The sequence below is a fragment of the Dioscorea cayenensis genome, chromosome 5, assembly GCF_009730915.1.
Source record: "Dioscorea cayenensis subsp. rotundata cultivar TDr96_F1 chromosome 5, TDr96_F1_v2_PseudoChromosome.rev07_lg8_w22 25.fasta, whole genome shotgun sequence".
In the NCBI taxonomy this organism is placed as follows: domain Eukaryota; kingdom Viridiplantae; phylum Streptophyta; class Magnoliopsida; order Dioscoreales; family Dioscoreaceae; genus Dioscorea; species Dioscorea cayenensis.
This window is the reverse complement of record NC_052475.1, coordinates 6,428,645-6,453,422: the sequence shown is the minus strand read 5'-3', so window position 1 is coordinate 6,453,422 and position 24,778 is coordinate 6,428,645. Positions and strand designations below refer to the sequence as shown.

General features: G+C 42.0%; 2 non-coding genes across 2 annotated transcripts; one reads left to right on the top strand and one right to left on the bottom strand.

The window, feature by feature from the left end:
• Positions 1-10,930: 10,930 nt before the first annotated feature.
• LOC120262722 lies at positions 10,931-11,037 on the bottom strand. The gene has a single exon (XR_005536976.1). It is a non-coding gene; the product is annotated as a small nucleolar RNA R71 (small nucleolar RNA).
• A 9,051-nt stretch (positions 11,038-20,088) lies between these two features.
• Positions 20,089-20,195, top strand: LOC120262600. Its single transcript, XR_005536865.1, has one exon. It is a non-coding gene; the product is annotated as a small nucleolar RNA R71 (small nucleolar RNA).
• The last annotated feature ends 4,583 nt before the right edge of the window (positions 20,196-24,778 follow it).

Genomic DNA, 24,778 nt, shown 5'->3' with positions numbered 1-24,778 from the left:
AAAAGAGAGTAGTGAGTAACATACATTACCCAGTGAGTGATGTCAGCATTGATATAACATAGTAATAAAGTATTTCAAATAGTAGCAACCACAATACTAATATGATTTAGAAATAGTATAGGTAAGTAACATTTTCCAATACATTGAGCACTGCTCAAAATACAAGCTGGCCTCAAACAATTCCCAAGCTAATCATGGCCGCGACTAGCTACGGGACCACCAAGGTGTTTTAAGACTTTTAAAATTCAAAATGCTGCCTTCCTTGGTGTTGGCCACTGAGATTCCTGTGTGGTGACCCCAGGTTTCTCACATACAAGACCCCCTGTCAATGGCTCTGTCTCAGTGTTGACCACACTGCCTCCCATCAGGCCGGACCGTGGAACCCCACACTGCAGTGTTGGACTGAAGTCCACTGTCACCATCAAAATGCAAATGCCACAATGCAATTCTTTCCAATTTCAACTCGAGGAATCAAGTATATGATGTGTAAATACGGAAATATACATTAATTTATATTTCACTTGCATGTAAAATACATTTACATGTAGACATGTTTCTTTTGAAATAAATATGTATAAGTATACTAGAATTATCTTTGCCAAATAACTTCATGCTCAAAATATCCATATATATATATATATATCCATGTATATATATCAAATAAAATATTATTTATCATTAAATTTATGATATAACATATTTAAAGAGATACTATAATACTCTTATTAAATCTATGCAATTAACAATTAAACCACTCACGAAACCAGTCATCTCGCCTTCAGACGCGCTCACTGGTCGGTAGTTTCCTTCCCCTTGGAAGATGCCTCACCGCCTAGAATCAAGTAGGGAATCTAATAACCAAAGAATACAAGAATGGAAACTAAAATGCATGCGAATGCAATGTTACTTGTCAAATATGTAACTCTAGGGTTTTAGGGGAAAACAACATCATTTTGGGCCCAAATGACCTCAAACAAAAGAAAAACTAGTTCCAATGGATTCCAAGTAAGAAAGGCTTCGATTTGGACCAAAGAAATACAAGAAAAGGCCAAAGTGGCTAAAGTAACTTCAGATTTGTTACATTACTCACTACAGTAACTCGGCCATTTAAACAATGGTTTCTTGCCGATTTACAACACCAAATCATAAAATTTCTTTACAACATTCACACAAATGAATAACCACAACACTGGCTTCGATTTGAGCTCAAAAACAACTCAAACCAAGGTTTATTTCTAGGGTTTCAAATATTTCAAAAATGATGAAATACGAGGAAAATACGAAGGACAAACCTTGGATCGAAGCCTTACTAAGCTCAGGAGAATGAGAGGAAGAGAATAGGAGCGTTGATTCACCAAAAAAAGCTCGACGATGAATTTTATATTTTTTTTGGTCAAAAATGAGTGTTCGGTTGAACCAAGAAGAAGGAAGTGAAAAGAAAGAAGAAGAGAAGGAAATGAGAACCCAAGAAGCCACGTTGCTTCTCTTATCCTCATTCAATTTTAAAATTTTTTAAAAAGAAAAAAGTAAATTACCACAATGCCCTTATAATAGAGAAATGAGCCCAAAAGACGGTTTTGCCCCTTGGTTTTCATCGGTTTTCACACACAACCCTACTCGTGCAATCATGCAAGGATGCCACTAGTGCTAAATAACCATTTTACCCCTAATGCATACACAAAAAAAATTGAAAAAGGCCTGAGGTCAAAAATTGTCAGAATAGGGTTCTACAACAATACTCTCAAGGCCATCTGCATAGATACATGGGGTTCAGTGAAGCTCAACAAAAATAGAAAAAGATGCATGAATTCTTATGAATGAGAAAAATAAAGCACAACTTGCGCAATCAAAGCAAAGTATAAAGATAACTAAAGTTTAATAGATAAAATAAAAAAAAACTAGAAACGTAAACAAAAGTAAAGAAAACTAAAGTCTCGTTAACAGGCCGCTGAAAAACGAATTTCTGCATATTCACAAGGGCGTGTGGAAATTCCACACGCCTGTGTGGATGCCCAATTCCAGCCTGATTTCAGGGACTTCTTTCCATCTTTTGTCTATCTTTTATCCACCTTTGTAGGCGCCCGTGGCTAGGGTTTGAAGAGGCTTTGGCTAGGTTTTTGGAGGGGTTTACGGCCTTTGACATCGCATTTCCTTCGGAAGAGAAATATTAGGAAAGTTTTCGTCGGCACCGATCTGGCGAGGTGTGCCTTAGGTTTGACGAGGGGACCTTTGGAGAAGACGCGGCCACTCCACTAGACCATCGACACGAACGCCATGGGGGTTTTATTCATGGATTGCATATTTTTACTTTTGATTTTATTATTGATTGTATTTTTCTCCATCGAGACCTAAACCCCTAGTGGGTACTTGGACTTGTAAACCATAGGATGATGTTGTTTCTTTGTCCTTTTATTATGCTTTCTTTAATTGATGTTTTAATTGAGTTCCAATCTTGAATGCTTGTTGAGTTGATTTTCCCTTAGAGTGACACTAGGGGTGAAAATCCATTTTGGTAATTCTTGTGGATGAGTGACACACCATGAGGGTGAGATAATGCTAGATTGGAGAGGGTTGAGAGGGTGAGTCTAGAGGTAGCGGAATGTCCCCTTTCCCCTCTGGTGTGATTTATCCTACCTCCATGTTCCAAGATTTCTTTGCGGTCACAATAGAGTGAAGTGCTAAGAGACAAACTCTACTGGGGCTTAGTTACGCAAGCAATAGAGTAAAGCGTTGAAGTAATCCTTAGTATCTGGGGCTTAATTGTGACTAGGGGTCTTTCGTCTGGACCAAAGAATTAGATCTATTTTAGGGAATAGGGTTTATCACTTGGAATCTCTAGAGCCTATAGTAACCTAACACAGTTGAGGTGTCGAGACTGAGAGATTTCTCCACTGGGGCAAAGTGTAGGGTTAGTCACGGTTGACCTTAAGTTTTGGGAGCGTGTGTTTAAGGATCTCCATGACTCATTATACATTAGTTAGGAAGCATAATGATTGGTCTTGCACTTGAAACAATAGTCCTAGGGTGAGAAATGTCCGGGTACCCAATTTATCGTTGATTTCCTCTTCTATCTTTTATTTAGCGCCTCCTTCTTCTTTTTCTTATTTCTATTTTCATTGATTCTTATTCACATCACTATTAATTCATCCTCGATCTAGTTAAATAGCAATCTTTGTGTTTTTTATCACTATTCCCTTTGGATTTGACTACCCGCTCACGGGGTATTATTACTCGACAAACCCGTGCACTTGCGGTACACACGCAAAGGGTGTTGTCAAGTTTTTGTTCCTTGTGAGAAAAAGTACCACAAGACAAAATAAAACAAATCAGAGCGACATAAGAAGATAGAGTGAAATGGATAAAAACAAAATAAAAACCGATAAGAATGATGGAAGAAAAAGAGAGTGTGAAATTGATAATGAAAAAAAGATTGAGAGATCTCTAACCCTACTTCTAGGCGAAAGGCCCCTAACCCCCTACAAGGTCTCAGTGGAGAAATCTCTTAATCTCACGGCTCACATCAAATATGGTTGCATAAAGCTTAGGAAATATGAAGATTGAATACACCAATTGGAGGGGAAAGGGGACACTCCATTATCTCATGACTCACCTTCTCAACCCTATTCAAGTTGGGGTTCTAACCCCAATGGAGACCTCTCTCTCACCAAGGCAACAAATCATGTAAACCAAACAACCATAAGATCAATAAGGTAAGCAAGTATTAGACAAACAAGATTGAAACTCAACCAAACTCGGATTAAATAGAAACACAAAGCAAATCTATGAAAGAATAGAATCCTAGGGTTCACAAGCCCAAATACCCTCTTGGGGTTTAGTTTTCTATGGAGAAATATACAAAACAAACTATCAATGAATGAAAGTATATAAAAGCCATAGAAATAAGCCCCCAATATATGAACTAATGGCCTTGATGGAGAGCTTTAACTCTTGAAGGATCCACTCCAAAGCTAGGGTTGGCGATGGCTTCCTTGATGCTATGACGGAGAAGGAATCGATCAAAGTTGGTGAAGAAGTGCCTCTTAAGCCGCAAAGACCTCTCTAAACCCTAGCCGTCTCACACGTCAAGAGCCATACAAAATATGTCCAAAGAATAGGGCAAAATGGCTATTTATAAGCCTAAACCGTGTTTGTCATGTGCCTCCATGCTCTCACGTGAGCTGCAGAAATTCCCACGCGACCGTGTGGAATTTTCACTCGATAAAATGAACAGTGTTTTTTATAGCATTACTACAGTAAAATGCACCAGTTTTTGGTTGTAGTACTTAGCTACAGTATTCTTTATAAAACACAGGTAAAACACTATTCTCTTGAGGCCACATGGTCAAGCACACGTCAATGTGGTAGGTTATAAGACTTTTCCTCGTCGAATCATCATTTTGGAAGCTCTTGCAGGTCTTCACACAAGTAGGGACATGGTTGTGTGATTGCCTTTGTGCCCTTCCAACTCACAAATTAGCTTGAATTCTCTTGAAAGTTGGCACACACCTCCATGTACATGAGCTCCTCTTGTGTCTTGATCCTTAGGTTACACAAAAACTCCCAAAATGTGTCTTTATAACCTATCTTTTGCTTTCCTTCAAGGCATTCATAACCTAATTGCACAAAAGAACACCAAATACACTGTATGAGACATAATCTATGGTAAATATGATGCTCAAAGCATGTAAAACATGTAGAGAAATATGTCTACTTAAGCACTTATCAACTACCCTACTCACTAGGTATTTTATTACTTCGACGCCCGTGCACTTGCGGTACACGCACACAAATTGGTATGTTAGGAAGTTGGTCTAGGAATACATTAAACGCTTATTTATTCTTATTTGGTCTTATGGTTTTTGTGCTTTGATGCTTTTACTTGTGATAATCCATAAGAATCAAATTCAAGCGGAATGTATATCTAAGTCCCTCGGTTATTATATATGAATTTATATTAATTAATATAAATTGTTCTAGTTTCCATAATCATTGCATGTTCTTATTTGATTATTACATGTTGATGTGGATGAGGAGCATATGCCCCCCATATTGATGATACCCATGCCATGATAGATCTATGCATGTTCTTAGAGGTTAGGCATAGCTAGGGTTTCGGATTAGGGATTGATTGCCCCTTAGGGCTGAGGGTCCGATTGATCTCTTCTCGTGGGATTCTTATACTTAAGGCAAACATAGGAGGTTGAGGTGTAATAAATTTTATCTTGAGTTCCTAGTGATTTAGACCTAGTCTCCATGGCTTATTAGGGCTAGTAGGCCTTTGAATTCCCCTAGTTTGAACCTAGAACATGATTGACACTTAATGGCTACGATAATTAATAATCAAGATAACTTTGGTACATACTCCTAACTTTTTCTATGTGCACATAACATTATCTCCAATTGTATTGTTTAATAGTGTTGTACACGTAGAACTAAAGCAAGAGCGTAAACTTTTAGGCTATTGATTAAGTGAAAGAGAAGTAATAGGAGTCTCTCGCCATTCCTGGGAAATACGATCCTCGTGTTCATCCATCAGGCATTACTTGATGACCTATTGACAACGCCCTTGCCTGTATCCCGCAAGTGCACTGGTTTATCGAAATAATAAAATCCCAGGTGAGTTGGTATCGTATCCACAGGGAGTAGGGAGTCAAAAATACTTAAATTGTTTCTTAACTAGAGAAGTATGAATACTGATTTGTGTGACAAGATGTAATGCAAACAAAAGTAAGAGAGACAAGAGAGAGAGAGAAAGTAAAGGGAGATAAGGCAATCGATATAAATGGGGTACTCGGATATTGATCCGCTTAGGACAATCATTTTAAGTGCAAAAACCCTCTAATATGCTTCCTAACTAATGCATTAATGAGTCATGGAGATCCTTTAATATATGGTCCCAAATCTAAGGTCAACCATGCCTAACCCTATACACACGGAGAGGAAAGAGGATGCTCCGCTACCTCTCGACTCCAAGTGCAATGAGTTCTAGGGATTCCAAGTGATAAATCCTCAACCTCGCACTCGTATATCCCGGAGGAGAAATTGAATAATCTCTCAACCTCGTACTCGTATAGAATTGCAATGAGTTTTAGGGATTCCAAGTGATAAATCCTCTTCCCTATATTTAGACTTAACCCTTTGGTGCGGTATAAAGTACCTAGTCACACTAAGCTCATAGATGCTAAAATCACTTCAACGCTTCACTCCATTGCACTCTCAACTAAGCCTCAGCGAAGGTCATCCCTTAGCCCATTTACTCTACTAGGACCGTAGAAGAATTCAAGAAATTGGTGGTAGAATAAATCACACCAGGAGGGAAAAGGGGACGCCCGCTACCTCTCGACTCACCCTCTCAACCGTCTCCAACCTAGCTTTTGTCTAACTCTCGTGGTGTGTCACCACTCACAATGGTTACCAACAAGAACTCTCAACTCTAGTGTCACTCTAAGGGGAGTATTCATACAATCAATGCATTCAAGATTGGAACTTAGTAGAAACATCAATTAATGTAAGCATAATAAAAAGGTTCAAAAGAAACAATTACATCCCTAGGGTTCACAATTCAAGTACCCACTAGGGGGTTTAGCTCTCCATGGAGCTAATTACAATCAATGAGAAATCGAATGTAAAAACAAAGAATCCATAGAAAACCCCTCGATGGTCATGATGATGGTCTTGTGGAGAGTCCTCTACTCGTCCCAAGGGTCCCTTTATCGAGGCCCTAGGATACACCTCACCAGATCGGTGCCGACGAAAGCTCTCCCACTAACCTTCTTCCAAATGGAGCGTGATGTTAGAGCCATAGAACCTCTCCCAATCCCTAGCCAATACCTCTGAAAACCCTAGCCACAACCCTCTCTCAAGTTGGGGAAAAAGATGGAGAAAAGAATCCCGAAATCGGGGCTGAAATCGGCGTTTATAGAAATTTGGATTCGGGGAATCCACACGCCCATGTCAATATTTCGCACGGCCCATGTGGAATTAACGCACGGGCGTGTGGACTTTCCACACGCCCGTGTGGACTTTCCACACGCCCGTGTGGCTTCTCTAGATAATTCCTTCTTCGGCCTGCCGTGAACAGTACCTACTACAGTATTTTGTTACATTATTTTGTTACAGTATTGCTACAATATCCTACTATAGTACTGCTCTGAAACACTCTCGAAACCATGCTTTCATCGAGGCAACATAAACGGGCACCATTTACTTCGTAGATCGCTTTGCTTCTTCAATGAACAGCCGCGTTGGTGGAGGTCTTGTTACATATGCACAAGCCAGAATACTTAGAATGTGACTACCTCTATGCCCCTCCAAATCATTGTGCTATCTTGAATACAAGGAGGTTGGCACACATTCTAGCATCTTGAACCCGACTTATATCTTCGCGTTTGAACCTTCTCAAGATTTCCTCTAAATGGTGCACTCACGATCTACATTTGCTTTTTTCTATAAGATTCGGCTTCACAACCCTATATGCATGAAAGTAACATAAATACACACATATTAGCATTAAAACCCGATAAAAGTAATGTTCATCATAAGGAAACAACACTTCGTATTCTTATCACACAAGCACTTATCAATCTCCCCCACACTTAAGCTTTTGCTTGTCCTCAAGCAAAAATTACAACATTGTATGCATAGATTAAGGAAATATTGGAAGTGCTTGGTCTCAGGTTCACTAAAGAATGCAAAGAGAGCATTCTACAAGTAAGAGAGATTTCAACACTAAATACGAAAAATCAATGCTCTAGCTAAAAACTTGAATTAAAAAGGACAACAAACCCGAAATCATGTAAGTGTGTGAACTCACTCAAGTTAACCCAAAGTATGCTCCTCAAAGTTCTACATAAAAGGGACTTATTTATCTACAAAAGGTAACAAAAATTCAAAAAGGGTAGTAGCTTCACACATCCTCTAAGGTAGTCATTTCCAAAGCGGCCGCTAAGGTGGCTTTTCACACTTTTCGAGGTGGTAGCTCTTTCTACCGGGATGGTAGCTTTCCACATCCCATGGGATAGCTCTTTTCTCTCATTAGGGCATAACTAGTATCCGACTTAGGATAGTAACATCATACATCATAGGTGGTAGCTCTTTCCACCCAACAAGCACAACTGAACAACAAAACTATTTTGTTTTTTCTTTTCATTTTTCCATTTTTCCCCACAAATAACAAAAGAAATAACAATAATTAGACCCTTTAACATCGAAAATGAGTTTCCAAAAGAGTTTAAAGAGTGAGTAGTGCAACAAGTGTCAATCGGGCAAAAATTCCTACAAATTCAAGCAAAAACTAGAGCTTGAAGACATTCAATGTTAAAAATTCTCATCCTAAACCCAAGAATACAATCATGTATAACCATCAAGACTAATATAAAAGAGATGTGCACTATGAAACTCCCCCTCTCCCACACTTAAGTTGTACATTGTCCCCAATGCATACAGCATACCTTCACTCATGATGTATATAAATTGATAAGTGCTTGTGTGATAAGAATACAAAGTGTTCTTTCCTTGTGTTGAGCATTACTTTTCTCGGGGTTTTAACGCTAATATGTGTGTATTTGTGTTACTTTTATGCAGGTAGGGTTGTGAGACCGATTATGAGAGAAAAAGCCAATGTGGGTCGTAATGCACTAATTTGGAGGAAATCTTGCTAAGGTTCAAATGAGAAGACATAGGTCGGGTTCGAGATGCAGGAATATGTGCTAACCTCCTCGTATTCGAGTTAGCACAACTATTTCGAGGGACACAAGGGCAGTCACATTCAAGCATTCCAACTTGTGCATATAGAACAAGATCTCCATCAACATGTCCTTTATTGAAAAAGCAAAGCGATCCACGACGTAAATATGTGCCCGCTTTGTATTACCTCGATGAAAAGCATGGATTGGGAGTATTTCTGGGCTCGATACATGTAGTAAAAATGTAGCAAAGTCATCTATAGCATCAATGTTCACAGCTAGCGGTAGAAAATAGGAAAACAGAGAATCCACACGGGCTTGTGGGATTCGATTCCGATCTTGAAAAGCTGATTTCAAGCATTTTTCCTCCATCTTATCCCCAACTTGAGAGAGATTGGTAGCTAGGGTTTTGAGTGATGTTGGCTAGGGCTTTGGAGAGGTTCTCACGGCTCGACATCGCGTCTTTGTTTGGAAGAAGGTTGAGTCGGGAGAGCTTTCGCCGGCATCGATCGGAAAGTGTATCCTCAGGCTTAATAAAAAGGACCACAGCAATGAGTAGAGGACTCTCCACAAGACCATCTCCACGACTAACATGCGGGGTTTTCTATGGATGCTTTGTTTTTACATTCAATTTCATTGATTGTATCTAGCTCTACGGAGAGCTAAACCCCTAGTGGGTACTCTGGGTATTTGTGAACCCTAGGATGTATTCGTTTCATTGAATCTCTTTTATTAGTGCTTTCAATAAATTGATGTTTATTGTGAGTTCCAATCTTGTATGTTTGATTGTAGTGAATACTCCTCAGAGTGACACTAGGGTTGAGAGTTCTTGTTGGTAACCCTTGTGAGTGAGTGACACACCATAAGAGTTAGACAAAAGATAGATTGGAGAGAGTTGAGGAGGGTGAGTCGAGAGGTAGTGGAGCGTCCCTTTCCCGTCCTGTGTGATCTATGCTACCTCCACATTCCAAGAGTTTTTTGCTGCCATAGTAGAGTGAATGGGCTAAGGGAAGACACTTCCACCCGGGGGCTTGAGTTACGAGTGCAATGGAGTAAAGCGTTGAGGTGATTTTAGTACCTAGGGCTTAATTGTGGCTAGGGATCTTCAACCTGGACCAAAGGGTTAGGTCTACAAATAGGAATAGGATTTATCACTGGAATCCTCAGAGCTTATTGCAATTCTATTCGAGATGCGAGGGTTGAGAGGTTATTTAACTCTCCTCCGGACATGTATATAGAGTTAGGCATGTTAACCTTAGATTTGGGATCATGTAATTAAGGATTTTCATGAATCATAGTTGCATCAATTAGGAAGTATAATAGAGGGTTCCTACACTTGAAAAGATTGTCCTAGGTTGATCAATATCAGTACCTCATCTTTTCGATCGCTTTACCATCTCCCTTTTTACTTGTGCTCTCTATCTTGTTGCTTTTTATTTTTGTTATTTCATATTTTGTACACATATCACTATTCATCTTTGCATTGAGTTAAGAAACAACTTACTCGTGGATACGATGCCCACTCATATGGATTATTATTTGACACCCGTGCACTCGCGGTTTACATGCATATTGGACGTGTCAAATTTTTGGCGCCGTTAAAGGTAGGCGTTTAGAGATACTTTGCACTTTATTTTCTTAGCTATTTATTCATTCATTCCATTTCATATCTTCTTTTCTATCATTGTTCTGATTTTGTTTTCTTTCTTTTGGTGCAGCTCCAGGTTATGACCCGATGGAACACCTCAATATTAATTGAAGGAGATCCCAAGCTCGAACATACACTTAGAAGAAAAGGGAAAGAACCAGTGCAAGAACAGTCTAATCAAGCTGATTTGGAAGTAGAATAATCTGAAAACATGGTAGAATAGAATGAGCAACAACGGACATTATCTGATTATGCGGACCTTCGAGATTGGGGACACAATCGAGCATTGTCGTCCCCCAATTCATGACTCGAACTTCGAGGTCAAGCCAACATTCATCCACATATTGCAGCAATCCGCACATTTCAATGGTTTGGCGATGAGGATCCAAACAGTCATATAGAGAACTTTCTCGAGGTGTGTGATATGTTGAAGATAATTGGGGTAACGGATGATGCCATCAAGTTGAGAGCCTTCCCATTTTCCTTGAAAGGGAGAGCGAAGCAGTGGCTACACTCATTACCTAGAGCATCAATTACCACATGGGAGGAGATGGTAGAAGCTTTTCTTGGCCGTTATTTCCCTCCTGGAAAATCTGTAAAGCTTAGGAATGAGATCTCATCCTTTGTACAGTTAGAATTGGAGTCTCTATTCGAGACATGGGAAAGGTTCAAGGAGCTCCTGAGAAAGTGCCCGCAACACGGATTCCCGGAGTGGATGATTGTTCGGACCTTTTATAGCGGTGCGAATCAGAGTACAAGGAAACTCTTGGATGCGGCAGCAGGAGGTACCTTAGGTAGCAAGACCCCAGGTGATGCCCGTCAATTAATTAAAGAAATGGTGTTAAACAGCTATTAATAGAATGCAGGGAGAAGAAAAAGGTGGCCGGTCTCCATGAGATAGATGTAGTGATTTTGTTAGCGTCTCAAGTGGAATCATTGAGTAAGAATTTAGATCTTCTAATTTTGAATAGAGTAGTGGCCATGATTACTTGCACCGGGTATCATGGAGGACATGCTCCCTCTGATTGCCCGATATCTATAGGTGATGCATCTTCAGTTGAAAACGTCGATTTTGTGGGTAATGGCATGAGGAATCAAGAAAATTCATACAACAATACCTACAATTTGGGTTGGAAGAGTCATCCCAATTTCTCGTGGAGCAACCAAGGTCCACAAAAGGCTATAGGGCCACCGGGTTTCCATCAATCAAATGCAAGCCCCAAACATGGAAAAAGAGAGTTTCAAGTTTGGAGACCTGAATGAATGATTTGGAGAAGGCCTTAACTAGGTTTGTGCAATCGTCGGGAGACAAGATTTCAATCGAGTTGAGGCTACACTTCAAAAACCATACCGCCTCTTTGCATAATCTTGAAATTCAAGTGAGGGCGATTAGTGAAGTCTCTATCGAGAAGGCCACATGGAAGCTTACCGAGTAATACCGAGACCAACCCTAGAGAGCATGTGAAGGCGATCACTTTGAGAAGTGGTCGTGAGATTGAGGGTAAGTTTCCGAGTGAGAAGCCAAATGAACACGCACTCCGAGGTTATAAAGGTTGACAAGGGAGCAAGCAAGAGAATGAGGTGGCAACGCCACCTTTGAAGCCAAGAATCCCTTATCCCTTTAAATAGAAGAATGACCAAGGGGATGAAAAGTACAAGAAGTTCCTGAGTTTGTTCAAACAACTCCACATTAATATTCCTTTTGTTGAGGCGTTGGCCCAAATGCCTAAGTATGCAAAATTCTTGAAAGACTTGTTGACTAACAACAGGAAGTTAGAGGAGAGTGCTTCATTGATTTTAGATGCATCTTGCTCTGCAGTTTTGCAAAAAAACATGCCGAACAAGAAGAAAGACCTGGGAAGCTTCATCATTTCGTGTAATAGTGGCAATCTAGGTGAATAAATGAAATTAGCGGACGAAGGGGCCAGTATCAATGTCATTCCATACACCTTCTTTCAAAAGCTAGGTGACACGCGTCCGAATATGCGTGTAAACCGCAAGTGCACGGGTGTCGAAGTAATAATTACCCCGGTGAGTGGGTAGTCGAATCCACGAGTGAGCAGAGGCTACTAGTACTAACTTCTTCTCTCGCTTTCTAACCTAATGATAAATGGAAAGGTGTGGTGATCTAATGTGCGAAGAAATGAATACCGAGACAAATATGCAAGGGTAAAATGGATGGAGATCTCAATCGATGAAAAGTGGGGTATTCGAGCAATGCTCCCCCTAGGATTCGTGTATTAGGTACCGAATAAGCAAAAGTGTTTCTATGATGAGTAAGTTAAGTCGTGGAAATCCAAATATAATTGGATCCGGCCTCCCGATCACCGATACTAGTCCCCTACGAGATCCCGGTGGAGAAATCGCTCAATCTCAACACCTCACACTACATATAATTGCAAAGCACTCAAGGGATTCCAAGAGTTGTATCCGATTCCTAAAGATTGATCCAACCCTAATTCCCGGTGAAGGATCCTAACCCCCTACAAGGTCCCGGCGGAGAAATCTCTCAATCTCACGCCTCACACCAAATATGGTTGCATAGAGCTTAAGGAACGGAGATAGAATACACTCAATCGGAAGGGAGAGGGGGCACTCCACTATCTCATGACTCACCCTCTCAACCCTCTTTAACCTTGAAGTTCTAACTCTAATGGGGACCTCTCTCACATCAAAGTAACAAATCATGCAAATCCAATCAACCACAAGGATTAATTAAACAAGCAAGCAATGAGAATACAAGATTAAAAACTTAATCAAACTCGGATTAAATAGAAACACTAAGCAAATCCACAAAAGATGAGAATCCTAGGGTTCACAAGCCAAAATATCCTCTAGAGTTTTAGCTCTCCATGGAGCAACATACAAAAACACACCATCAATGAATGAAAGTACATTAAAACCATAGAAATAAACCCCTTATATATGAACCGATGGCCTTGATGGAGAGCTTCGACGTCTTGAAAGACCCACTCGAAGCTAGGTTCACCGGTGGCTTCCTTGATGCTATGACGGAGGAGGAATCGATCAAAGTTGGTGACGAGCGCCTCCAAAGCCGCAAAAGACCTCCTCTCCAAACCCTAGCCGTCTCACCCCTTAAGAGCCGCACAAAAGATGAGAAAGAATAGGGCAAAACGGCTATTTATAGGCTTTAGATCGCGTCAGTCACATGCCCTCACGCGCACGCGTGGAATTTCCACGATGCCGCATGAACAGTAATTTTGCTACAGGGCTGCTACAGTAAAATTGCTGCATTACTTTTTCCAAAACGTGATCAGAACACTCTTCTCTTAAGGCCACATGTAAGGGCACACGTCCATGTGGTAGGCTATAAAACTTTTCTTCATCGACATATCTTTGAGAGGTCTTGCAATATTTCACAAAGAGAAGGAACATGAAGATGTGGCTGCCTTTGTGCCCTTCCAACTAGTGAATTGACTTGAATCTTCTTGGAAGTTGGCACACATCTCCATGTTTATGAACTCCTCTCGTGTCTTGGTCTTTGAATTGAACAAGAACTCCGAACATTGTGTCTTCATAGCCTATCTTTGCTTCCTTTTTACTCTTCAAGGCATTCACAACCTATATGCATAAAAGAACACCAAATACACAATATGAGACATAAACCATGGTAAAAATGATGCTCAATGCATGTAAAACATATATAAAAATATGTCTACTCAAGCACTTATCACTAGGCTTGGGTGAGCCTAGGCCAACTCGGATGACTTTGCTATTGGCGGATCGAACTATGAGACATCCGAGGGGTATTATTGATGATGTGCTTGTCAAGGTGGACAAGTATATATTTCCTGTAAACTTCATGGTGCCAGACATTGATGAGGATGCAGATGTACCCTTAATACTTGGAAGGTCATTTTTGCGGACTTCTAAGGCATTTATTGACATGGACGGCAGAGTGCTAGCTTTGAGAGTTGGAGATGACAAGCTCACATACGGCCTTGCTGAAGCCATGCGACATTCTCTTGATTTCGATGATACTTTGTATTTTCTAGACATTACTGATGAGATTGTTGATAAATACATGTAGGAAATGTTTAATCCGGATCCATGCAGGAAATGTTTAATCCGAATCTATAACGTCGGAGGGGAAATGGGACGCTCCTGTACCTCTCAACTCATCCTATCAACCCTCTCCAACCTAGCTTTGTCTAACGCTCGTTGTGTGTCACTCACTCACAAGGTTAGCAACAAGAACTCTCAACCCTAGTGTCACTCTAGGGGAAATGTTCATACAATCAAGCATTCAAGGTTGGAACTCACAATAAACATCAATTTATTGAAAGCATAATAAAGAAGTTCAATGAAACGAATACATCCTAGGGTTCACAATCACCCAAGTACCCACTAGGGGTTTAGCCCTCCATGGAGCTAAGTACAATCAAAGAAATTGAATGTAAAAGCAATGAATCCATAAAGAAACTCCCTCGATGGTCGTGTCGATGGTCTTGTGGAGAGTCCTCTACTCGTCGCAAGGGATCCTTTGTCCGTCCTAGGATACACCTCGCCGGATCGATGCTGACGAAAGCTCTACCAATAACCTTCTTCCAAATGACGCGTGATGTCAGAGCCGTAGACCCTCTCCAAAAACCTAGCCAATACCCCTCAAAACCCTAGCCAAATCCCTCTCTCAAGTTGGGGAAAAGATGGAGAAAAGAATACCAAAATCATGGCTGAATCAGCTTTAAATAGGGTTGGAATCGGGCAACTCCACGGGCGTGGACGGTACACGCGCCCGTGCAGAATTTCCACACGGGCATGGGTAATTTCCACACGCCCGTGTGGATTCTCTGGAACTGCAATTTTCGGCCGGCTGTGAACAGTAACTACTACAATGTTTGCTACTCCCCAATCCACTTTTCATCGAGGTAACATAAACGGGCACAGGTTTATGCCGTGGATCGTCTTGCTTCTTCAATGACGGATACGTTGATGGAGATCTTGTTCTATGGGCATAAGTCGGAATGCTTGAGTGTGACTGCCCTTGTGCCCCTCCAAATGGTTGTGCAAACACAAATACGGGGAGGTTGGCACACACTCTAGCATCTCGCACCCGACTTATATCTTCGCGTTTGAACCTAAGCAAGATTTCCTCCAAAATCGGTGCATTGTGATCCACATCGGCTTCTTTACTTCATAATTGGTTTCACAACCCTACCTGCATAAAAGTAACATAAAAACACACATATTAATGTAAAAACCCAAGAAAAGTAATGCTCAACATAAGGAAAGAATGCTTCACATTCATATCACACAAGCACTTATCAAGCATTATTAACTAGATTCATCGAAGAAAATCATGAATTCATGAAGAAAATCAAGAATAGGTCTTACTGCCGAGTTGAGATGAGAGAATTTAGATTCGGCCGGAAAACATCATAAAAATCCTACCAAATCGGCGATAAGGGGTCAGGAAATGACGTGAGAGTTCTCTTAGATGAATGGAGGATGTGAAGAAGAAGACGAACGACTATCCATTAAAAAGATATCGTGCCTCTTGGCATTCAGTGCATCCGCCCGGGCGTGCGGAAATTACCCACGCCCGTGCTCGCCTCCATAAAAGAACCCTACAGGGGCAGTTGCATGCCCCTGTCCGCTCTCGGGAAAAACATCCACTAATTCTGAACGCTCTCGCACGGGCGTGCGGAAAATACCCACGCCCGTGGGCCCGATCCACAGGGGCAGCCGCACGTCCATGCGCCCGATCCATGAGGTTGCAGTGTAAGTCCACGGGCGTGCGAAAATAGCACACGCCCGTGTGTTTCCCTGCATGCCTTAGAAAAACCTGCAGGCTCTGCAGGAAATTTCTGAACATGTTTACACACTCAGAGCCTGCCCTATTATGCAAGTTTTACTAGTGAAAAACATGAAATAAAGCTCAAACGATCCAAATGAAAACACACGATGAATACTCACAGCATAAGCATCTAAAAATCAAGACACCAACGCTTAACAATTTATTCATGTAAAATACTACATTATTCGACTAAAAAATACAAGAAACACATGGGCTACCTCCCAAGAAGCACTTGTTTAACGTCACTAAGCTTGACGTACCTTGTCTTACCTCACGGGGGCTGATAGATGAATGTTGCACTCTTACCCATGACTTGGAAGCATGATGAGAACAATCTCTTGAAGGTAGAGGGTGTATTATCGGGCTTGGGGCCACCTAGAAATGGTTCATACAACTTCTTCGGTTCACGGACGTCTCCAACAACCTTGGAGCATTTCCGGTGGCGTCTCCTAGGCCTCTTCATTTTCCGAAGCACCTTCTTCAAGATCCCCGGGGTAGATGGTACTTCTTCCGTCAAACCAAGCATCATTACATCTTCATAATCCTCCTCTTGGTCGAACAAACCCTCGTACGGGTCCAGATTGAATATTTCCTGCATGTATTCATCAACAATCTCATTAGTAGTGTCTAGAAAATATAAAGTGTCATCAAAATCAAGAGAATACCGCATGGCGTCAGTGAGGCGGTATGTGAGCGTGTCATCTCCAACTTTCAAAGTTAGCTGACACGCGTCCGAATATGCGTGTAAACCGCAAGTGCATGGGTGTCGAAGTAATAATTACCCGGGTGAGTGGGTAGTTGAATCCACAGGGAACAGGGCAACTAGTACTAACTTCTTCTCTGCTTTCTAGCCTGATGATAAATGGAAAGTTGTGGTGATCTAATGTGCGAAGAAATGAATACTAGAGATGAATATGCAAGGGTGAAATTGAGGGAGATCTCAATCAGTAAAAGTGGGGTATTCGGGCAATGCTCCCCCTAAGATTCAGGTATTAGGTACCGAATAAGCAAAGTGTTTCTATGAAGAGTAAGTTAAGTCGTGGAAATCCAAATATAATCGGATCTGGCCTCCCAATCACCGATACTAGTGCCCTACGAGGTCCCGGTGGAGAAATCGCTCAATGTCAACACCTCACACCACATATGACCACAAAGCACTCTAGGGATTCCAAGAGGTGTATCCGATTCCTAAAGTTTGATCCAACCCTAATTCCGTGTGAAGGATCCTAACCCCCTACAAGGTCCCGGTAGAGAAATCTCTCAATCTCATACCTCACACCAAATATGGTTGCATAGAGCTTACGGAACAGAGATAGAATACACCAATTAGAGGGGAAAGGGAATGCTCACTATCTCATGACTTACCCTCTCAACCCTCTTCAATCTTGAGATTCTAACCCTAATGGACACCTCTCTCTCACGAAGGTAACAAATCATGCAAACCAAATAACCAAAAGATCAATAAGGCAAGCAAGCATTAGACAATCAAGATTAAAACTTAATCAAACTCGGATTAAATAGAAACACTAAGCAAATCCACAAAAGATGAAAATCCTAAGGTTCACATGCCCAAATACCCTCTAGGGTTTTAGCTCTCCATGGAGCAACATACAAAACACACCATCAATGAATCAAAGTACATTAAGACCATAGAAATAAACCCCCTTATATATGAACTGATGGCCTTGATGGAGAGCTTCGACATCTTGAAGGACCCACTCCGAAGCTAGGTTCACCGGTGGCTTCCTTGATGCTATGACGGAGGAGGAATTGATCAGAGTTGGTGACGAAGCGCCTCCAAAGCCACAAAGACCTATTCTCCAAACCCTAGCCGTTCTCACCCCTCAAGAGCCGCACAAAAGATGAGAAAGAATAGGGCAAAACGGCTATTTAAAGCCCAAAACCGCGCCTGCCACATGCCCTTACGTGCCCGTGTGGATTTCCCACGCGGCCACGTGGCTGCAAGAATTTCTACAGTACTTTTCACAGTGAAATTGCTACAGTAAAATTGCTACAGTTCTTTTCAAAAACGCGGTCCAAACACTCTTCTCTTGAGGCCACATGTCCGGGCACACGTCCATGTGGTAGGCTATAAAACTTTTCTTCATCGACATATCTTTGAGAGGTCTTGCAATATTTCACAAAGAGAAGGAACATGAAGATGTGGCTGCCTTTGTGCCCTTCCAACTAGTGAATTGACTTGAATCTTCTTGGAAGTTGGCACACATCTCCATGTTTATGAACTCCTCTCGTGTCTTGGTCTTTGAATTGAACAAGAACTCCGAACATTGTGTCTTCATAGCCTATCTTTGCTTCCTTTTTACTCTTCAAGGCATTCACAACCTATATGCATAAAAGAACACCAAATACACAATATGAGACATAAACCATGGTAAAAATGATGCTCAATGCATGTAAAACATATATAAAAATATGTCTACTCAAGCAGTTATCATTAGCTCTCCACCGTCCATGTCAATCAATGCCTTGGAAGTCCACAAGAACGACCTCCCAAGTATGAAAGGTACATCCGCATCCTCATCGACGTCTGGCACCACAAAGTCTACAGGAAATATATAATTGTCCACCTTGACAAGTATATCTTCGATGATACACCTCGGATGTCTCACCGTTCGGTCCGCCAATTGCAAAGTCATCCGAGTGGGCCTAGGCTCACCCAAGCCTAACTTTCGAAAGAAGGTGTATGGCATGACGTTGATGCTGGCCCCTGAGTCCGCCAATGGCATTTCTTCACCCATATTGGCAATGCTACATGGAATGATGAAGCTTTCCTTGTTTTTCTTCTTGCTCGGCATGTTCCTTTGTAACACCGCCGAATATGAAGCATCTAGAATCATAGAAGCACTATCCCCCAACTTCCTCTTGTTGGTCAACAAGTCTTTCAAGAACTTCGCATACTTAGGCATTTGGCCAATGCCTCAACAAAAGGAATATTGATGTGGAGTTGCTTGAACAAACTCAGGAACTTCTTGTACTGTTCATCCCCTTGGTCATTTTTCAATCTAGAGGGATAAGGGATTCTTGGCTTGAAAGGTGGGGGTGCCACCTCCTTCTCTTTGCTTGTTTCCTCTTCTACCTCTATAACCTCGGGTGCGTGTTATTTTGGCATCTCACTCGGGAGCTTACCTTCAACCTCATGACCACTTCTCAAAGTTATCGCCTTCACCTGCTCTCTAGGGTTGGTCTCTGTATTGCTCGGCAAGCTTCCATGTCGCCTTTCAGAGAGAGACTTCGCAATTTACCCCACCTTATTTTCAAGGTTATGTAAAGAAGCGGTGTGGTTACGAAGTGTGGCCTCAACTGATTCAAATCTTATATTTACAGATTGCACAAATCTAGTCAAGGCCTTCTCCAAATCATTTATTCGGGTTTCTAAACCTGAAACTTGGTTTTCCACATGCGGGGCTTGTTGTTGTGGTTGGAAACCCGGTGGGCCCATGGCCTTTGGTGGACCTTGATTGCTCCATGAGAAATTTGGATGATTCTTCCAACCCGGATTGTGGGTATTGCTATATGGGTTTCCTTGAGGTCTCAAACCATTACCTACAAAATCGACGTTCTTAACCGAAGATGCATCACCAATAGAGATCGGACAATCAGAGGGAGCATGTCCTCCACCACACCTGTTGCAATTCGTCACGGCCGCTACTCTATTCAAAGTTAGAAGATCTAGCTTCTTACTCAAATTTTCCACTTGAGCCGCCAATGTAGTTACTACATCAATCTCATGGAGTCCGGGCACCTTTTTCTTCTCCTTAGCATTCCATTGGTAGCTGTTTAACCCTATTTCTTCAATTAACTGACGGGCCTCATCGGGGGTCTTGCTACCTAAGGTACCTCCTGCTGCTGCATCTAAGAGTTGCCTTGTACTCGGGTTCAAACCGTTGTAAAAGGTCTGAACAATCATCCACTTTGGAAATCCGTGTTGCAGGCACTTCCTCAGGAGCTCTTTGAACCTTTCCCATGTCTCAAATAGAGACTTCAATTCCAACTGAACGAAGGATGAGATCTCATTCCTAAGCTTCGCGGATTTTCTGGGATGAAAATAACGGTCAAGAAAAGCTTCTACCATCTCCTCCCATGTGGTAATTGATGCTATAGGTAATGAGGGTAGCCACTGCTTCGCTCTCCGCTTTAAAGAAAAAAGGAAGGCTCACAAGTTAATGGCATCATCCGTCACCCCATTTATCTTCAGCATATCACACACCTCAAGAAAACTCTCTATATGACTGTTTGGATCCTCATCGGCCAAAACCATTGAACTGTCGTGGATTGCTTTAACATGTGGATGATTGCGGCTTCAGCTCGAGTTCGAAAGCTGTAATCGGGGGACGTATAATACTCGATTGTGTCCCCATCTTTGAAGAGTCCAGCATAATTGGATAATGTCCACTGTTGCTCATTACGTTACGCCATGTTTTTGATTCTTTCATTTCCAAATCAGCTAGATTATACTATTATTATGCGAGGCTCTTTCCCTTTTTCTTCTAAGTGTATGCGTTCAAGCTCGGGATCTCCTTCAATCAATATTGAGGGGTTCCCTCGAGTCATAACGTGAGCTGCACCCAAAAAAAGAAAGAAAAAAACAAATCGAGCGATGATAGAATAAGAAGATATGAAATAGAATGTATGGTGAAATACCTAGGAAACAAAATGCAAAGTATCTCTAAATGCCCACTCCTCGGCAACGGCGCCAAAAACTTGACAAGATCACCTTGCGTATATCCCGCAAGTGCACGGGTTTGTCGAAGTAATAATCCCGGATGAGCGGGTATCATATCCACAGGGAGTAGGGAATAAAAACACTTACTTCGCTTCTTAGCTATGTGAAAGATGAAGAGTGATATGTGTGATAATGATTCAATTCTCAAAAGTAAAAACAACAAGTAAGAGAGCACAAGTAAAGGAGAAGGTAAGACAATCGATAAAGATGGGGTACACGGATATTGCTCCATCTAGGACAATCATTTCAAGTGCAAGAACCCTCTATTATGCTTCCTAATCAATGCAAGTAAGTTATGGAAATCCTAAATTACATAGTCCCAAATCTAAGGTCAACTATGCCTAACTCTATACATGTCCCAGAGGAGAGATTGAATAACCTCTCAACCTCGCACTCGCATAGAAATGCAATAAGTTGTAGGGATTCCAAGTAATAAATCTCTTCCTAATTGTAGACCTAACCCTTTGGTCCAAGTGGAAGGTCCCTAACCACAATTAAGCCCTAGATACTAAGATCACTTCTGCGCTTCACTCCGTTGCACCTGCAACTAAGCCCTAGCGGAAGGTCATCCCTTAGACCATTCACTGTATTGTGGCCGCAAAGAACTCGAGGAACGGAGGTAGAATCTAGCACATCAGAGTTGAAAGAGGACGCTCCTGTACCTCTCGACACACCCTCTCAACCCTCTCCAACCTAGCTTTGTCTAACACTCGTGGTGTATCACTCACTCACAAGGTTACCAATAAGAACTCTGAACCCTAGTGTCACTCTAGGGGAGTATTCACACAATCAAGCATTCAAGGTTGGAACTCACAATAAACATCAATTAATTGAAAGCATAATAAAGAGATTCAGAGAGATGAATACATCCTAGGGTTCACAAATGCACAAGTACCCACTAGGGGTTTAGCTCTCCATGGAGCTAAGTACAATCAAAGAAATAGAATGTAAAAGCAATGAACCCATATAAAACCTCCTCGATAGTTGTGTTGATGGTCTTGTGGAAAGTTCTCTACTCGTCATCTAAAGATCCCCTTGTTCGGTATAGGATACGCATCGTCGGAAGCTCCCCTACCAACCTTCTTTCAAAGAGATGACGATGTCAGAGCCGTAGAACCTCTACAAAACCCTAGCCAATACCTCTCAAAACCCTAGCCGAAGCTCTCTCTCAAGTTCGGGAAAAGATCGAGAAAAAATAGGGGAAAAGATGGAGAAATCGGGGATGAATCGGCTTTAAATAGGGCTGGAATCGGGGATCCACATGCCCCTGTGGATTTTTCACACGGCGTGTGGAATTTCCCAAGGCCGTGTGGATTCTCTGCTCGTAGTTTTCTCGGCGGTTGCGAGCAGGTGCTCCCTACAGATGCTTTTGCTACAGTGTTGCTACAATGCTCTTCTACAGTATCCAGCCTGAAATACTTCCCGAATCCATACTTTTATAAAGGTAACGCAAACGGGCACACGTTCATGTTATGGATCACTTTGCTTCTTCAATGATGGAAACGTTGGTGGAGATCTTGTTCTATATGTATAAATCGGACTGCTTGAGTATGACTGCCCTTGTGCCCCTCCAAATGGTTGTGCTAACTCAAGTACGAGGAGGTTGGCACACACTCTAGCATCTCACACCCGACCTATGTCTTCGCGTTTGAACCTTAGCAAGATTTCCTCCAAAATCGGTGCATTATGATCCACATTGGCTTCTTTCCTTCATAATCGGCCTCACAACCCTACCTACATAAAAGTAACATAAAAACACACATATTAGTGTAAAAATACGAGAAAGGTAATGCTTAACATAAGGAAAGAATGCTTCGCATTCATACCGCACAAGCACTTATCAACTAGATTTATGCAATCTTCAAATATAAGGTTTGAATCAGTTGAGGCTACACTTCATAATCATACCACCTCTTTTCATAACCTTGAAAATTAGGTGGGGCAGATAGCGAAGTCTCTCTCGAAAAGGCCACATGGAAGCTTGCCGAGCAATACCGAGACCAACCCTAGAGAGCATGTGAAGGCGATAACTTTGAGAAGTGGTCGTGAGGTTGAAGGTAGGCTTCCGGGTAAGAAGCCAAAAGACACGCACCCGAGGTTATAGAGGTTGAAGAGGAAACAAGCAAAGAGAAGGAGGTGGCAACCCCACCTTTCAAGCCGAGAAATCCCTTATCCCTCTAGATTGAAGAATGACCAAGGGGATGAACAGTACAAGAAGTTCTCGAGTTTGTTCAAGCAACTCCACATCAATATTCCTTTTTGTTGAGGCATTAGCTCAAATGCCTAAGTATGCGAAAATTCTTGAAAGACTTGTTGACTAACAAGAGGAAGTTGGAGGAGAGTGCTTAGTGATTTTAGATGTGTCTTGCTCGGCGGTGTTGGAAAAAGAACATGCCGAACAAGAAGAAAGACCCAGGAACCTTCATCATTCTATGTAATATTGGTAATCTAGGTGAAGAAATGGCATTGGCAGACTCAAGGGCTTTGTACATTTTTCCAGTTGAGTTTGTAGTGCTAGACATCAATGAGGATGCAGATGTACTCTTGATACTTGGGAGACTGTTCTTGCGGACTCCCAAAGCATTGATTGACATGGACGGCGGGGAGCTAACTTTGAAATTCGGAGATGAGAAGCTCATATACCGCCTTGCTGAAGCCATGCGGCATTCTCTTGATTTTGAAGATACTTTGTATTTTCTAGACACTACTGATGAGATTGTTGATGAATACATGCTGGAAATGTTTAATACGGACCCGTATGACGATTTATTCGAACACGAGGAGGAAATTGAAGATGTAATGATGCTTGGTTCCACTGAAGAAGTACCGTCTACACTGGGGATCTTGAAGAAGGTGCTCCGGAAGATGAAGAGGGCAAGGAGATGCCATCGGAAACACTCCAAGACTGTTGGAGGTGTGCGCGAACCGAACGATGAACTGTTTCTAGGAGTCCCAAGTGCGACAATTCACCCTCTACTCTCAAGAGACTTTGCTCATCATGCTTTCAAGCCATGGGTAAGAGAGCAACTTTCATCTATGAACCCCTATGAGTAAGATGAGGTACGTCAAGCTTAGTGGTGTTAAACAAGCGCTTCTTGGGAGGCAACCCAAGTGTTTACTGTTTTTCCTAGTGATAGTTTAGTTTTGCATGAATAACTTGTTAAGTGTTGGTGTCTTCCTGTTTAGATACTTGTGCTGTTTTCATTTTGGTGGATTTCTGTGTCATCGTGTGTTTTCTTGTGGATTTGGTGAAGATTTATTCATTTTAGCTTGTTTCTATTGTTTTTCACTGGTAATTGTTGCATAAAAAGAGCGGGTTCGAATGTATAAACATGTTCGAGAATATTTTTTGCGAGACTCTGCAGAGTTTTTCAAGTCATCTAGAGAAAACGCACTATCGTGTGGAATTTCCACACACCCATGGGGTTGTATTATGAGCTCATCCAGAGAATGCACAGGGGTGTGGACTCGCCCCTGTGAGCGACCTTGCGATTATCGCCGAGCCGTGTAGAATTACCGCACGGGCGTGCGTTGTTTTGCAGAAACTTGGGAATTTTTCTCGAGAGCACACAGGGGTGTGGACTCACCCCTGTGATCAATCTTGTGACCAACTCACAGGCGTGGGTATTTTTCGCACGCCCGTGCGGATCACTGCAGACGATCCCTTCTCCATCCCGAGAGCGCACTGGGGCTGCGAATACCCCACCCGTGAGTTAGGGCTCGTGATTGTCCATGGCCATGCGGGAATTTCGCAAGGGCGTGTGAAACACTTTGTGATTTTCTCTCGGTTGGACAAGAATGCACAGGGGCATGCAGCTTCCCCTATGGGTCGGGAGCACGGGCGTGGGTAATTTCCACACGCCCGTGCGAGCATTTTCAGAGAC